Below are 13,135 nucleotides of genomic sequence, written 5' to 3'. Positions count from 1 at the left end.
TTGGAAAATGACACAAGTTCAATTGATATTAAGAAGCAATTACATAAGAGACCCAGCCTGCCAAACATTAATGTGTGCACATAAGCTAAAATGTGGAAATATACATTCAAAAGAACTGTCATGTGTAATACATGGCAGTAATAGCTTTCTATCATAATATATACTCTGTCCATATTATCATGGAATGTAAACAGCCTTACAAGTACAAACAAAAAGCACATATCACTGAATTAAATTAAGTGCATGACACAAATAGGAATGCTACAAGAGATGCATTTGGCTAGATATGATCATGCAAATTTGACAAAGAAAGGATTTTAGTGTGGATATTCAACAGAATATCACAAAGGAAAAGAGGAATAGTAATTTTGAGTGGTAGAGGGGCAGCAATAGTGATAAATGAGGGGAGAATACAATAATGGTAGATTCCTGGTAGTAAGATGGTTATTGGCAAGAGAGAAGGGTTACACTGTCATATAAATATTGTACGTATGGAAACTTTAATTGTGTCAAGGTTAGAAGATGCCAATGCTCAACAATTAATAGTCAAGATGGGACAAGATCAGAAAGTACAGTTGCATAAGACCTTACCATAACAATAGATGTCCTATTTCTCACTGTTGCAGTATTCTTTGTAGATGGGATATTCTGTTGAGGATAGCTGAATATCTGAACAACATAATACATCTTTATCTCTTTCTAGGTCCAAGGCATAAGGTACATAAGAGTTGTATGAGCACCTAATCATTATCATTATCAGTCTCCTTTTGCCCATTTGTTATATGGGGCTGGGGTGTTGTGTCAACTGTTGTCATCTCTGTCTATACAATGCCACTCTCCTACCTTCTTTGACACTAATGCCCGATTGTTGCAGGTCTTCTCTCACACAATCCGTCCACCTCTTTGCTGGAAACTCTTGTTTCCTCTTGCCTTCTTCCTGTCTGTCCCAAATTTTCTTCACCAGAATGTCTTCTGCTTTTTTGCACATATGGCCAAACCACTGTAATCTATATAATTGGAGCTACTTTGGCTTCTGCTCTTATGTCCTCATTTCAGTGACTCTGATGCCTCTTATGCTTTGCTATTGCAACTCCTTTCTTAGCCTGTTAGCCAGCTATTATTCCTTCCTAGCCTGGTCTATCTTTTTAACTCCCACTTTTTCCTGTACTCCTCCTTTCTTTTGATGACGTCCTGGACTTCCGCATTCCACCATCAGCCTTTCTTATGTACTTTATTTCCATATCTGGCTCAGCTGCATATCTGTTCTGTAGTCCTCAAACATGATGTTCTGAGGCACTGCCACACATTCAATTCCACCTATTTAATTTTCTTCTCGATGTGCTAGAGCCTTGACTAATTTCTTGAAATGTTGTGCTTTCTCTCTGGTCAACTTCCAAGTCTTCAGCCTGGTCTCTGTTGACCTTAGAGCATTCTCTGACCATTGTTTTCAGCTGATTGTGGCAACCAGTGGATTAAGCTGCAGGCTGACTGTTTCACTGGGGATGACTTTGTGGTTACTGATTCTTCCCAGAATGACGTTGCGATTGCTGATTCTACCCAAGTGTCCTTTCCTTACTAGAAGGAAATCTACTGGAGTTGCATGTTGGCCACTTTTGTATGGGATCTTGTCACTCATTCTCTTTCTGAACCATGTGTTTGCTACCATCAAGCCATTTGCCAGATGTAAGTCTAGTGTAGATCAACATACAACTGTATATGCTATATCTTTAAGAAGCAAGCGAGGCTGTATGTGCACGTATAAATTCCAGATAAGTGCAATCCCTAGTGCCATTTTGAAGGAGCAGCCAGAGAGAGAGCATGCATGATCGCAGTTGTTAGTTTGTATATACGTTACTTAAGTCAAAGTCAGTAAGCCTTTATAGTGATGTGTTTGTATAAAATAAAGCTTCTTAAACAGGACCCATGGAGACTTTTCTATTGTGTCCAAGGTAGGAGAGCAACATGGTGTCAGAACCGGGATTGAAGACAGAAGAACATTCGGAGCCATGAGGTACAAAGATGACAGTGAAGGTAAAACTGAAGGAAAAGAGCACAAACAGAGCCAGAAAGAATCTAATGTAATGAGAAATAACACAATTTATTTGATACGAAAGACAAAAAAGGGGCATTACAAGGGTACAAACTGCATTATCAAGCAAGCAGAAAGCAAGAAAAGTGCTTAAAACAAAAGTATTTAATGAAGTGATTAACAGTAAAGCAAATGTTTAAAGTGAAATTAGTGTGTTTAAGGCAAAACTGGGTATGTTTAGAGTAAAACGAGCACAAGAAAAGTACATTGGGTGTGAAAAGGGCTTAAATGAGCAAAACGAATATAATAAGAAAAACAAAAAAAGGGGCATATTAAGCAAAAATAAAGCAAGGTGACTGCATGTGTTTTGGCAAAGTGCTATGTTTTGGTATAGCTATAACTTTGTATTATTGTATCAAGAGCATAACTAAAGTTATTCAAAGTATCTCAAAGTGTGTAAAAGTGTTTACAGTGTGTGCTTATTACTGTGCATGTATTTCAAAGAGTTTATTGTGTGCAAAGTGCAACTATTTCATGAAATACAGTCAAAGTATAGCCATTTCAAAGAGTTTCTTGTGCTGGGTGTGTCTATTATCAAAGTGCCACCATTACAGAGTGTTTCTTGTACTGTAAAGAGTTGCCTAGCAAGGTACCACCATTTTGGGGACATTTCAGTGTGCTGTATGCAGTTATTCACAAAGTGTAATTTCTTTGAAAAGTTATTGAGTTTTGGGCAACAGATGTTTGATTTATTCGCATTGTGCAGTTATATGACATGTTTCTTACACTGATAAGAGGTGCTTTCTTGCAAAAGATAACATTACAAGAGTATTACAGTGTTTGTGAGTTAATGAGTCGCATCATAAAGTTATCGAATGTTTCTTAAAATTATGGTAAATGACTTTAGCAAATGATGATAAATGACTTTAGCATTTTAGCCTTTCCAACAATATTACAAAAGTACCAAAGCACCTGAGAAGTTTATTTCTTAAAGTCCAGTTATTCAATGGTACTACAAGTTTGTTAATTTGCATAATTCTGAAAAGTCCAAAAGGTATAAGTTCAGAGCACAAAGGCATTGGACAAATACTGGCATTAGTTTCTGGCATATGTGCATATGTGTATGTTTGTACTCATTTGAAAAACCCTTTGCTGGTATATGTTAATATGGCAGACAGATTTTGAGAGCCATACCACTTATATTTTATCAGAATATTGCAGAGAATTGGAGAATTTGAGCAAGAGTACGATATTTTATACAAGCAGCTGATGCAGATAGAGATGCATGCACCAAGGCATTCACTTTGCTAAACTTAGCTGGGTCAGAGGCTGTTGAAAGAGAGCGTCCATTTGTGTATGCACCTGCAGTATATGAAGGAAAAAGCTGAAAAACATCATATTCTTGTACAGGATGAATCAAGTGAAGAACCCCCCCCCACCAAGTGTTTGAAGTGCAAATTCAGAGAAATGTGTAATCCCTAGACAAATATTAGAGAGGCATTTGTTTTACACAAGAGATCAGAAACCAGGGGAAACATTTGCAGCTTATATAATTGACTTGAGAAACAGAGCTAAAATGTATCAGTCTGGTACAGTATTAATAGTGCTGCTGTGAGAAAGATTTTACTTTGTGACAGTGATTTAACATTGAGTAAAGCCATACAGATTTGTTAAATCCATGAGGTGACAGAAAAACACACAAGTATGCTTGCAAGTGACAAAAGAATGGTTTCAGTTGGCTCCAGAGCAAATGTAGATAATATGCAACACGTGGCAAACAAGAGCAGGCATAAGCACTTGGCCGCTACAGGGTTTCCAAAGAAGGGATGTGGCTTTCTTGAAAATTCTAAAAAAGGAGCTTGCATCAGCTCAGTGCAGTACAAGCATGACTCAGCAAAACCCAAATCTAGCTTTATTGTCAACTGTCTCAATTGTGGTGCGAATCATGAGTCTAAAAGACAGAAGTGCTTAGCATTTGGTCAGCAATGCCACCAAGTGTAAAAAAATGGGAGCATTTCCAAAAGTTCTGCAAATCAAGTAAGCCTCACATAGATGGAAAGAAAGGTTGCACAAAAACGCAAGTTGATCCAGTAAAGCCAAAGCAGTTGGATTTCTATGTAAATGGTGTATCAGTGCTTGGTGAAAGAGTTGATGCAGTAAACTTATTAACAAGAAGTGAACTGTTTTGTACTGTCTGGATTAATGGAAAATCTAAGAGCTCAATGCAGACACTGGTTCAAAGTGTAATGTCATATCATCAGACACATTTCTAGAGGGAGAGCTAATGAACAACTCAATGTAACCAGTAGAGCGAAACTTGTTGCTTATGGAGGTGAAGAAATTCAAACTGAAGGTTCGGTGATGCTTTCATGTTATTTGGCTCAGAACTGTTACAACGTGTTATTCTATGTAGTCAGAAGACCAGTGGAACCTTTATTGGGTCTCAAAGATATTCTCTTGCTAAAGAAGTTCATCATGTAAGTGCATTTCCGAGTTCTAATTTCTCTGAAGCCATTTTCTCAGAGTATGCTGATGTTCTTAATGACAAGTTAGGCAAACTTCCAGTTGTGTATTCCATGATGTTAGACCCAGAAGTCACCCAAGTAGTCAGACCAGCAATAAGAGTTCCAATAGCTATGGAAGATAAAGTTAAGGCTCAGTTGGATAAAATGGTGCAGCAAAGTGTGATTTGTCCAGTCACAGAACCAACTGAATGGGTGTTGTCCATGGTAGCTACTCATAAAAAAGGCTCAGATGAAATCAGAATATGCATTGACCCAAGACATCTGAACAAGGCATTAAAGAGACTGTATCATCCAATGTGCACAGTCGAAGAAGTTGCAGCTCTAATGCTGAATGGCACTGTATTTTCTGTTTTGGAAGCAAAGAGTTTGTTTTGGCAAGTGATGCTGAATCGCAGATCCTCATTTCTAACTACTTTTGGTACTCCATTTGGCAGATACAGATTTCTACGAATGCCGTTCAGAATAAATTCTGCAAGTGAATTCTTTCAGCGTGCAATGGAGCAAATTTTTTTGGGTTATCCTTATGACATAATAGTAGACAATCTATTGATTGGAGGCAGTGGTGGAGCAGAGCATAACAGAAACCTCTTGAAAGTTCTAGACAGAGCACATGAAGTAAACTTGAAGCTCAATCCTCTGAAGTGCAAATTCGGGCTTCCAGAAGTTATGTACATGTAAGACATTTGCTTGCAAGTATAGGCTTGAGACCAGACCCAACTAAACAAACAGCTATTCTTGAAATGTCAGCATCAAAAGGCAAATTGCTTTATCTGGCTGATACCTTATCTAGATTACCCAGAAATATGCAGAACAGCTTGATGCAGAGAAGTTTGACTTTGATGTGATGTCAGTGCATAATTTTTCCATCACTAGACTTGATGAGTTAAAAGATCACACTCAGACTGATCCAATTTTACAAAAGCTCAATCACTATGTTGATGTTGGATGGCCGTCAAAGCAATCTTGTGTACCACCTGAAGTGCAAACATATTTTTCTTACAGAGATGAATTGGCATTATTTTCAAAGGTCCTAAAATTGTTGTTCCTGCTTCCTTAAACAAAAATATATCCAGATTTTGCATTATGGTAATCCAGTGTCCACATCCACTAAGAGAAGAGCTAGAGAACTAGTATTTTGTTGCTCATTATTGAAGGGCATTGATAGAGTACTTTCTTCTTGTTTAGTATGCAATAGTACTAAACTGCATTTGCAAAGAGAACCACTTCAGCTAAGTCCAGTTCCTGAACTACCTTGGTCTACTGTAGCAACTGATATCTTTGAGTGGAACAATCAACTCTACTTAGTTTTGGTAGACTCTTATTCGAATTGGTTTGAGATTGATCTACTACCTAACCTAACATCCACTGCTGTTATTACTAAGTGGAAATGTTATTTCTCAGTTCATGGTAGTCCACACAAACTTTTTTCTGAAAATGGTACTCAATTTACTAGCCGGTTGTTTTAGAAATTTGCAAAAGATTGGGACTTTGTACATGTCACTACCAGTCTTGAATATCCTCAGTCTAGCTCAACATGCAGTGCACAGTGCAAAGCAATTACTTGAAAAGTCAAAGCGTGACAATACCATATTCTTGAATTTGCTTAATCTCAGAAACATACCCCTTGACAATATTCTTGGCTCATCTGCTCAAAGACTACTTTCCAGGCAAACTAGAACTATGCAATTTATTCCAGTTTGTTGCAGCCTAAACCTAAGAACAATAAAACCATCAAGGCTTAATTGTTTAAGAAGCATGATATCCAGGAATCTAGTTATGACAGATTGATCAGATTACTTCATCCGTTGAGGGAAGGAGAGATGGTACGAATGCAGACAACAAAAGGTTTTGATTGAATAGGACAGATTACAGGCATCTGTGCAGGGCCGAGATCCTATTTGTAGACTGCAAGTGTGTGGAGTATAGGAGGAACAGCAGGCATCTTCCCGTACCAGAATCGTCATCATCATTGCAATCACAGCATTATTTCTGTGATGCAGACTCTAAATCTAAGAGTGAATCAGACATGGTTTCCAAACCAGAATGTGTTCAAAATTCTGATTCCATTCCAGAAAATGATTTGAACATTCCACAGGTCAACCATTTTGCAGACACTGCTCCAGTTGCTAAATGTACTTCCCAGTTTTATGTCACACAATATAGACAACTGTCTAAGCCTAGTGTGAAATACTCAGCAACGTGGACTTGATTGTATATACATGTGTATTTAGTATAGTATCATGCATAACTAAGGATTACCTGTGATTTCTGCATGCCAAACAGTCTCATAACAATGTATGGTCTATTTCAAAGAGGGAGGATGTAGATCAGAGTACAAGTGTGTATGCTATATCTTTAAGAAGCATGCAAGGCTGTACATGCACATATAAATTCCAGACACATGCAATCCCTAGTGGCATTTTGAAGGAGGAGCCAGACAGCATGCATGATTACAGTTGTTAGTTTCTATACAAGTTACTTAAGTCAGTAAGCCTCTATAGTGGTGTTTGTATAAAATAAAGCTGCTTAAACAGAACCCACGAAGACTCTTCTATTGTGTCCGAGGTAGGACAGCAACATCTAGAATGGCCTTGCCTTCTTTATACCCGTTGCCCCTACCATGTGGACCCAGGCAGTCCTCATATTGTGTTCTCTCTCTTTCCCAATATGTGCATTCAGGTTACCCATTATCAACACCAATTAATGTTTTCCTGATTTATCTAGTAGGCCCTGCAACTTGTGTGTGTGTGCTCTTTTCCTTACTATCACAAGAGGAACCTTGATGATTGGATGGCTAGACAGGGGTCCAGGAAAGTAAATAATGTGGGAAGAAATATTCAGGGAATTGTTATGGCTAGGCTTGTATAGGCCCTAGGGCTGATAGCCTAGTACTAACCTATGAACCCTGCTGCAAGATTATGAACATTGCCCTATTATTAGGCTGCAGTCTGATTGCCATGAGTCTGCCACTAATTCTGATAACATCCCTCATTGCCTTCTGAAGCTTGTCCCACATCACAATTCCAACACCATTCCTAGCCTGCCCTCCAATGGAGTAGTAGACTCTGGATCCAAAGGCAAGTGACTGCTGCACTGCCTTCCATCTGGTCTCCTGGATAAATAGGATGTCCAGGTGCCTCCTTAACACCATGTCATCCACTTCTAAGATCTGTCCTGTTAGTGAACCTGCATTGAGTAGCAATTATTATTTCATGTTTGTCAGGTTGATTGGTTTTATGTCCAGCTCTTGCTCAACAGAGCTATCCCAGGTAACCTAAGATGGGCAGACAGACACCAGCTGGCCAGTAATGGGCTTAATGGTGGGAACACACTGGCAACTAAGGGGCACTTATAGCCCTTCCACCAATAGCAATCACCCCTGGCATAGGTCAGATTAAAAAGGGTCCTCAACCCACTTATAACCAGCAAATATCCATGCCTATTCAGTGGCATTAGTCAGCATTAATGAATCACCTAGAGCTATAATTTTACATTACTGAGTGGCTAGCCCTCTGACATTGTTCAGTCTGTGATCTGTGTTCTCCTATCTTGAGGACACTGTGCACCACAGCAGATGCTCTAGGTGGCTGTCCTCTACAACTCCTACCCTCTATAGGGCACCATCTAGAGTCTGTGTTACTGCCCACTGCTCCATTCTTGGGTGATATTGAGATGGAAACTCACCATGTTTTTCAGAGATGGAAGGAACCCCACACAGACATAGGGAGAACTTCAAATTCCAAACAGGTTGTAATGATGTGAGGTAGTGCCAGCTATGCCAGAGAGAGTAGGGCAGTGCATGTGTAACATAAGCCAGTATATCTAGCTGGAGTTTTGTAAAGAATTTTATGTCATTTGAATATCAAACTGATTTGTACAGATGTTTGTGTGATGCCTGTGCCCTGGCCCTGCAATCAAGGAGCCTCCATCCTCACCACTAACACCAGAGATGGCATCTCATATATGAAGGAAGCGATAACAACAAATACACACAGTAAAGTGCAATTTCCCTTAAGAGATCACAGTCAGTCCAGGGGTGATCGCTTCCTTGCTCTCCAGTTCCCCAATAAAACTCCCCACTAGTACAGCTATAGGGTCCAGATCTCAGCCAGCTGGGCAAGCTAAAACCTCCAGCACCCTCTCCGTCCAACCAGTGCTTCATGTCCCTGCCCAAGTAACTGACACACACACACACTTTGAGATAAGAGTTTATACAACCACACAGACACTCCTGAGAAAGGCTGGCACAGGTTCTTCAGCTGTGCCTCTATTACCCAGACTATATGGTAGTACCGCCTGCCACCACCCAGCTAATATTTATCAGCTACTCAAAGACCCTTAAAAGGGTGTCCAATTATTACTGTGCAATATTATTATCCAATTGGTAGTATAACTAAACAGGCTTATTAGAGTGACTTGGTACAGTAATCAGTATAAATATGCAAAATAGCCACAGTTGAAAGGTTTTAAAATATTTAATAAATAATAAAAACACAAAACAATAATTCTTACTACACAGTGCTAGTCAAGAGTTCAGAGATCACAGAGAAATACTTAAAATAATTCAGTAGTACAGTTCTGACATCACAGAAAAATGGTCTAATCTTTCTAGTTTCTAGCCATTTCTAAAAGAAAACACAAGTCTAAGATAACTTACATAAGAAAACAGGCAGAGTGCTGATGAGTTGGATGGTCATGACAAAAATGCTTAATAATCTCTGGTTCTCTTTGTTTAAATTGAAATTGCAGTTCTGATTCACATTACATCATTCTTCACACTTTCCTGTAGTTCCCAGGCTACACGTTACATCATTCTTCACACTTCCCTGGGTTCCCAGGCTACAGAAACTGCATTTACATTCTTAACATCTCCTTTTGTTATCTTGCAGCTGGTCAGGAAGCAGAGCAATAAAAATACATTTGCAAGTTTAAATTTAGCAATTTAACTCTTGGTTAAAACAATAGCAAGACTTCCTTCATCTAGACTCTTCAGCACCATGGTCTACATCAAAGGGTCACTACAAGCTTTTACTTTGGTCAGTAGAGACCATAGTTTCATTTTTTTCAGTTCCACATCTAACAGCAGTTTTTTTCCATTTAAGACAGCAAGCCTGTGTCTTAACATTGATATTTACAAATGATAGAATTATCTATAAAATTCTCTCTGGCTAGGCTGGCAGCCTTCACAGCTGTATCACCAGTGAGTCCTGCTCGACAGAAAAGAAATATACTTGTATGTCAGACTGTATTGTAACTTATGAAATATATATGTCTTAACAGAGGACGCTAGAAGCAAAGGGATAAGCTCAGCTCAGCTAACCTTAAGAAAAATAGTCTGAAATTAAATGACTTTGTTTAGATTCATAGGTAGGTAGTAGGCTATTGGCCCCAGGACCTATATAAGCCTAGCCAGATGGTACCCTGGTTTTTGCCACTCAAGAAAATTATTTTCCTGTGCCCCTGTCATGCATAGCCACAGAAGTGATCCCCGGGGTGAATTTCCTATCTCCCATCCAATCATCAAGATTTTTCTTGAAGAGTGCTAATGAGGAGCTTTGTTTGATATAGATAGGCAGTTTGTTCCAGAGTATGGGAAGTCTCTGGGATGGGAATCTATCCCTCCAGCATGTTCTGTTTATTGTGGTGACAAGGTTTAGGTCCCTAGAGCATGTATCTCAGAGGGATTGGGATTTCTTTACATGGAGCATGTCCAACAGCTCTGGGTATAACATAGCTTTGTATGTTAGTTAGGCAGAGATCAGCTCTGAGTAGACGATATGCGACATAGTAAAGTTGGAGTTTTTTGAGTCTGCATAGGGCACCTATTTGAGGCCAGTAATCCTCTTTGTGAGGTATTTCTGTGGCCTTTCCAGTTGTTGTAGATGTCTTGTGAGGTACATACCAAAAGGGGCGTTGTACTCTATAATGGGTCTAATGAGTGATGAGTAGAGGGGAACAATAACCTCTTTTTTCCTGGATGAGAAACCTTTTGTGATGAGGTGTGCCACGTAGAAGGATTTCCTGACTACTGTGGCTATGTGATTATCAAAGAAGAGACTACTGTCCACCTGTATCCCAAGGTCTCATCACACTTTTGGTGTTGAGTAGACTACCACCTATGTAGTAGTTTATGGGTACAGAGTTTTTACCAAAAGGGATGACAATGCACTTGTTGGCATTGAGCTTGAGGCCATGTCTTTGACACCAGGCATCTGTCTCAGTGAGGCCATTTTGTAGGATGTCCACATCATTAGGAGTTTTGATTATGGCTCCTAGTTTGCAGTCATCTGTGAACTTCATTAGCCAAAGACATTCTGTATTAGCCTGTACTTCAGAGAAGTAGATACCAAGCAAGAAAGGACCTAGGACTGAACCCTGTGGTACTCCACTTGTCACTGGTCTGAAGTTGGATTTAGTCTGCTACTTTCACAGTGTGGGTTCTGTCAGTGAGCCAGTTGGCAACCCATCTTGTGACATAGGGATTTATACCTAATTTAGTGAGTTTGTCTATAATTCCAGAGTGGGGGATGGTGTCGAAAAAGAGGCCATGAAGATTCTCTCACTGACCCGAGTGCAGCCAGAGACAGAACGTCTAGGCTGAGGTCCTGCTCTTACTGTCCTTAGTGTTGAACTAATTGCTACCCAGGGGTGTCAGAGAATGGCTGCTTAGTCTCTGCAGAAGGATGAAAGGGGTGGAATTGTTTTACAGTCTCCATATGCTGGTAGTGTGGGAACCACAGAACCAGGTGTGATGTCATCCCTTAGCCAGCACTGAAATTGCACTTTGGTATTAGTGAGAGATGTGACAGTGACACTCAGCACTCTGTTATTGGAAATGACAACAAAGAAATTCATCCATTTCATCTTGCCTTGCTCTAGCAAGCCAGTAGGGAAGAGTAATTCTTCAGTCAGTTAGGAAAATATAGAGAGACTAGCTAAATACTATTTTTCTGTATCTGTCTGAATCTTTCCACATGTGGTGTTTTTATATTTCCTGTGAATTGAAATTCTGGTGTTTATTATATATAGATACTCAGCATTTTCATGTTTTCTATTTTATTATTTAGTAAATACATCTAAACCTTTAATTGCGACTGGTCTTTTAGAAAATATTTTAAACTTTGAGACTAACTGCATTTATTTGGTGTCACTGTGGCTTAATGCTCCTGAAAGTCTTGCTGCTTGGCTTGGAAACACTACCATTAAGTATACATTTTTTGTGTATTCTGGTAAGAGCCTTAAAGTAGCTGGCTGGTGGCAGTGAATTTACCTTATAGTCTGGTGGAGGTGGCATAACAGGTAAATCTGTGCTAGACTTTCCTGGGGGGGGGGGGTGAAGATCAAATCTCAGAGAGAGAGAGCGCGTGTGTGTGTGTCAGCTATTTGGAGCAAGGGCACAAAGCTTTGACTTATGCAGTGAGAAAGGTGGAGTCTTATTTGGGGCCTGGAGAAAAAAAAACCAGCCCCAGGACTGGGGTGTGCTCCCTTTGTGCTCTTAAGGGAAATTGTGCTTGGTGCAGAGAGCTGCATCTGAACATACTGTGTGTATCCATTTTTGTTCTAAGTGAATGTTCCCCACTGGTGTCAGTGGGGAAGACGGAAGTTCCTTGATTACTGGCTCAGAGGAGGGACGTCACACAAGTATTGGCTAGAGGTCAGGATCAAACCTTGGACCATATGCATGGGAGGCAAAAACAACCATTATGGCAACTGGTATGAGCACTTAAATTGTCAGAACTGAATTGCCCAAGAAGAACCACATCAAACCAAGAAGAAAAGGGTGACCATGTGCATCCAGGAAGGAAAGAAAGAGACTCCTTGTCCAATGCTGCAGCAGTGAGAAGTAGGAAATCCTTATGATAATCAGTCAAACAGCAAAAAAGAGAGCACAGGAATGTTCAATATCCACACTTTAATGCAGCAATACAACACTTAAGACAGCAAAGCTTTCGGGTTTCCCCTTCCTCCGTGCTTAAACAATTAATAATACAATCAATTCATTTAAATAATTAGTAAAATCACCTGACATAGCCAACCAATAAAACATAAATACAATACTAAAACATATATATATATATATATATATATATATATATATATATATATATAATGTATGTATGTATATATAGAAATTGCAATAAAACCTATATACACACACAATATACACAGTATAATGCCCCAAATGACTACTACAAGTATTATTAATGCAGTATATGCTGTTTTATAACCAAAACAGGTTTTAGACTCACTTTATTATTAATCCCAGGAAAAAACATCTGCTTGTAATCTCACAATCGAAGAATATTCAGCATTTTCTAGAAAATTATTAGAATCACCCTCTGTCATATTTTTATAAATAACTTTGATAACCCTAAATTTAAATCTATGCTCCTTACCATTTTCTGCTACATGTTTAGCTAATGCATTAGTAGATATATTTCTCCTAATATCCAATTTGTGTTCTATAATACGGTCTTTTAGTCTTCTAGTACTTTTACCTACATAAAACGAGAGCACAGGAACGTTCAATATCCACTCTTTAATGCAGCAATACAACACTTAAGGCAGCAAAGCTTTCAGG

Source organism: Protopterus annectens, chromosome 9.part0, assembly GCF_019279795.1.
Source record: "Protopterus annectens isolate FY-2018-M chromosome 9.part0, PAN1.0, whole genome shotgun sequence".
Taxonomy (NCBI): domain Eukaryota; kingdom Metazoa; phylum Chordata; order Ceratodontiformes; family Protopteridae; genus Protopterus; species Protopterus annectens.
The sequence above is the reverse complement of the archived record's forward strand: the minus strand, read 5'-3'. Positions refer to the sequence as shown.